The sequence below is a fragment of the Vulpes vulpes genome, chromosome 12 (genome assembly GCF_048418805.1).
Source record: "Vulpes vulpes isolate BD-2025 chromosome 12, VulVul3, whole genome shotgun sequence".
Lineage (NCBI taxonomy): Eukaryota > Metazoa > Chordata > Mammalia > Carnivora > Canidae > Vulpes > Vulpes vulpes.
Window position 1 is genome coordinate 89,491,561 of NC_132791.1, and position 5,043 is coordinate 89,496,603.

Genomic DNA, 5,043 nt, shown 5'->3' on the forward strand with positions numbered 1-5,043 from the left:
TAAACTGTTGGACAGCCAATCTGAGGTTACAATTCTTCAAAAATTCATCAATACCCACATAATGAAGTTCAAATCCTTGGAGGACTAGGAAGCTGTTTGTGAGTCTGCCCCTGCTTACAGATCTAGCTGGCACTTGTCCCCTGCTCCCCTCCCAGAGCCACAGGGCTCCTGCATAGGCTGCTCCCAGATGAAGGGGGAGGCATGGTGCACAGTAGAAAGACCTAGTCATCCTGGAAGAAAATCTCTTTTTCCGAATTGGCTGGCTTAAAGAGGGGCCACCCATTTGCAATGTATCCCCCTTGGGATGACACTGTTTTATAGTTTGCACAAAAGCCCATGGCCAGAAGAGCATCTCTGAGCCCCAGCCGGGAGATTCCCTCCCGATGCACCTCGCAGTCTGGCCTCTCAGCCTTTGAAGGATTTCTCCTGTGGGTTTCAGCTTAAATATGGCTTCTTCCCCAAATCCTGACCCCAGGATTGGGTTAATAATCCCTCAGCACTGCATGCTTGTTGCTCTTTGAGCATTCGTTCATTTACTCACAGATTTAGCGAGTGAGCCTCTAGCAGCCAACTAGGTGGACACAGGTCCTATCTCCTCGAGCCAGCAACGTCTCAGGAAAAGTAGTCATTCAACACATCACCACACAGAAGTGTTTTGCTTTTAATTTTGCAGGAGACTATGGCACTAGAGGAGGCTGTGAAGGAGAAGACAAACATGCATATGAATCACACTTTCCAGGCTGAAGAGTTACTGGCCTGATTCCTTGCCAGTGTCCCCACTTGACCAGAGAGTGTTTGACCCTAAATCTGTTTTTCTCAAAGCTGAAGCCCCAGAGTTGAGCATGACACACTGAATATGCCCTAAGTGAAATACAGATGTTCCCATCATGGAAACTGCTGCTTGTAGGGCTCTGCATTTGCTCACTTGTGACAATATGCAGTTTTGAGTATCTCTGTGCACAATTTTCTTTTTTTTTTTTTTTTTTTTTTGCCTGAAAGGACAGAAATAAGTGGTGTGAGTATGGGAAAAATCTTGTGAAGCTTAGTGTATTTGCTTTTAGGACATCTGACCCCGCACCCCCAATCACACGTACCCCCAGGGCCCAAGCACCTTTTTCTCTTTCTCTCCCTCCTTAGAGGGAAACTCTGGGCTGTCACCATTTATGCTTTGCCTGAAGCTCATTCATTCCAACGTGTCAACTCTCCCCGGTAGCTACCTTTTAGTCTTCTTTTCAATGTCGAGCAAAAAAGCTTGTGTGTTCTGGAACAGGCATTTTAGATCATTGTGAAAAGTTATGGGGAACAGAGATCCAAGCTCCACCACCAACGCGTGAGCACTATAGCCACACATATTTACATTATCATTTTGCGAAAAGACGTACATTATGTTACGTGTTTTCTTTTGCATGAGTCACATTCTACAAATTACACAACTTTTCAACCAAATGACTTCCAGAGTCCGGAAGGCCAATTTGGGTTAGTGGTGTTTAAGGTAACACTGCCGTGGATGCTTGGGAGTCCCGGGTTGAATGAAGACCCTGAATAAGAACTGAGTTAGGGCAGCCTGGGTGGCTCAGTGGTTTAGCGCCACCTTTGGCTCAGGGTGTGATTCTGGGGACCCGGGATCGGGTCCTGCATCGGGCTCCCTGCCTGGAGCCTGCTTCTTCCTCTGTCTGTGTCTCTGCCTCTCTCTCTGTGTGTCTCTCATGAATAAATAAATAAAATTTAAAATAAAAAAAAAAAAGAATTGAGTTAGCTCCTCAGAGTGAGCTCTACTCTGGCCTCTCCTCTAGTTCTCAAGCACTCAGGGATCCAGGGCTCAGGTCTCTGCACCCTCCACTCTGTTCTGTCCGCATCTGAATTGTGCCTTTGCTCTACAATGTGGCATGTGTGTCACATGCCTGCCCCAAGACAGTACTTCTAGATTCCCTGTGTGCCCTGAGGAACACAGCCTCTGGGGGATGATGGATTGCATGTGTGTGTGTGTGTGTGTGTGTGTGTGTGTGTGTGTGTGTGTGGTGGGGAGCCATGTGCAAGAAAGCTGGTGTAGTGGGAAGGTATGAGTGAATGGAAGAGCGTTATGGGGGAGAGCATTTTGGAATGAGAATGTGAGCACCTGTGTGCCAATGGATGCTCCTACAATCAGTAAAGGTTTTGGACGTTGGTGCCAATTACAGACATCAAGGAAGGGATAAAAAAGAGAATATAGAGTATTTATTGGCATAAAGGATCCCCTTATCATGTGTGCCTACTGAGTGTCAGAGACTGTGTATTATAAGTTGTACCTGATTCAATATAGTAACATCTGTACCTATTCATGGAACATATAGATCAATAAACAGACCAGAATTAGACACAGGAAAACATGACAGGAACACGTTTCTTCCAGCCAACACCAGCTTCTGAACAGGAACATTTAGCCACAGTGGAGAAGTGCAAACCTCTGTTTGGTCTTGTTTGCTGGGGTGATGATCTCTCTGGAGGGCTTTTCTGGGATGTGTGGATTCCTCTTTTCCCTCTGTCCCCTCAATCTCTACTCCCTCCTCTCTGATGCTTATAAAGGTGAGAGTCAGCCAGCCAGGAACAACTCCGAGCAATGGGTAACTTCCAGGGGTGGGAGCCATTTGCGAAAGTATCAGATAGCGAGAAGGCTCAGAGACCAAATCCAGCTCTAGGGAAGAAGGGCAAAGACAGCCAGAGATACACTTATTTGCTATTTTTAATAGCGGGATGGAAAAACCATTGTAGAAATCTACCACAATGAAAGACGGCTGCAGCCCGTAGAAAAAATATTTTTACATGTATGAGGCAGGGATCATACATTTATGAAAACCTACTTACACAAATAAGATATAAAAAGAGATACAAGATTGATTTGTGCAAATATAATGCTAACTCGTTCCTTATGAAACTCTTCAGAATTTATGCTGAAATAGCATGCAGCACGATCCATTTAGTTGCAGAGTGCTGACTGTGTGCGGGGAGTTGGGGAATCAGGATTAGCCAAGCCAAGCATGGGGTCATGCCTTCATGGTCCTGAGAGCTTCCTGGGCCAGCAGGCCATCACCCAGAAGAAAGTGTGAGCCTGCACCTCCGATGGAGAGTGCCAGATACCAGGCCAACATCTCAGAGGTTGACCTGCCCTCTTGGGATGGATTTTTTAAAAAGCATCAGGGAAATCTGTTTCTCGACTCTTCATTTTTTTTTATTTTGTTTTGTTTTGTTTTTAAGTTGGCTCTCACAGCCACAAGTCTGCCAGGTGAAACAAGCAAGTTGGAAATTCAGAATAAGTGCTGGCTTCTGTTTCTTACACAGCATTAGAATTTTAAATATGTAAGATGTGACTTGAGTATTTTGCTTTTTCTTATAACTTTATATGTAATGCTTAAAAATTTTTTTTAATCATTTACTTACCCACTCGATGAGCTCTAGACATGTGGATCATCCTGTGCCATATTCAGAGCACAGAGGCTAGGTGGAGACACCAGGTAACAAGGGAACATATGCATAAATATATAGCTACAACTGTAGTGAGAGTTTCTCTGTGGGTCAGTGTTCTTCATTATAGACACAGGATCCATGCTAAACAAGTGAAGCAGAAAGGGATGTATTCAGAGAGACAGCAGGCTTTGCATTGTAAAGTGGCCTAAAGAAACAGACTCTGGGCGAGAATTCCAATGTCAATGTCCCAAACCATCCCACACAACTAAGCCATGAAGGTAGCTGCCACCTTTGCCAAGGTGAGAATCACATCTCCTCTTCCAGGATCCCAGCCAGTCTAATGAACTCTGTCCATCTCTCTCTGCTCATTCAGCTGCACGTCAAAACCACCTCCCTCATGTCTGTGTGATAGGAAGGACTCCACTACTTCTAGAACTCAGCTTCAAGGGAGCCTGGGAAAGGCGGTTTTGGTCATAGTCCATGCCTTGTAGAAGGAGATTGGAACGCACATTGAGGCAACCCACCAGTCAGCCATAGTCCCCAAGGGAAAGAGTAGAGAGCTATCAGAAGGAAGAGCATGAGACATCTTCTGTGTTGGCTGGGTAATAAAGCAAGGCTGTTCTGAGGAAGGTGCTTGTAAAGTGGATGCAGAAGAAGAACTAGGATTTAGTCAGTGTGCGCAAAGGCCCTGAGGTAGGAATTTGGTAGTGACAGCAAACAAGTAAAGTAAAGGAGAATGAGGGTGAGGCCACAGAGCAAGGCCTGAGAGCTTTTAGAGAGACGGTTGTGCAGGGCTTGGTGACCCTTTGTACTTTATTCCACTTGCAGTGGGAAGCCCTGAGGGGCCCATAAAGGGGAGTTATGCTCATGCATTTCATTAACACATAGCATTAATAAACATGTTGTGATTTATTGTTAATGCTCTCTGCTGCAAGAAATTAAATATCTGACTAAAAGGGCCTTAGACGTGTTTATTTTTATTACCTAACAAGAAGCCTAGAGAGAGGCAATTTCAAGATTTGTTCAGTTGCTGAGTGATGTCCAGGATCTGGGTCAGCTTCTTCATGATCCTTGGGGCTGTTCGCGCCTGCTCACAAGACAGCGGCTATAGTTCCAAGCATCACATGCTTCCTCCATGGAAGGAGAAAACCTCTCCCTGGAAATTAGGAAAAGAAAGATATTTTCCCAAATCCCTCTAGTTCCTGTGGCTGCTGCTGGGTGCCATTGCTCTACTGAGCTGCAAAATACATGAGAAAAATGATTAGCTGACATTTTCAGATGCTGCAGTGGGAGGCAACCTCTGCCAAGTAGGGGGAGGTAGGAGTGGCTTTTGATAGGAAGCTGAGAAAAAGGCCAGGGCTGTATTTTATTACGACACATACTCCACACGCACACACTCGGGTCATCCAAGAGAATGAGCATGGCAGGTGAGAGACGCCAAGAGCAAGAGTGATGTTCACCTAGACCTGCCTGGCTAGACAACACTAGAAACTCCCCAAGGCGTAGAATGGGATGATTAAAACAAATAAATCCACGCTTGTGTAAATCAATCATTTTTTTCTTGTGTAATTGTGCCTCCTAGAAACTTTGTTTATAAATTTA

At 45.2% G+C, this 5,043-nt stretch overlaps 1 long non-coding RNA gene across 1 annotated transcript; it reads right to left on the reverse strand.

Annotated features, from left to right (window-relative positions):
* Positions 1-2,593: 2,593 nt before the first annotated feature.
* On the reverse strand, positions 2,594-4,597 carry LOC140594905 (uncharacterized). Its single transcript, XR_011996178.1, has 3 exons — positions 4,426-4,597; positions 3,415-3,582; positions 2,594-2,671 (listed from the first exon to the last, which is right to left on the reverse strand). It is a non-coding gene; the product is annotated as an uncharacterized lncRNA (long non-coding RNA).
* Positions 4,598-5,043: the final 446 nt, after the last annotated feature.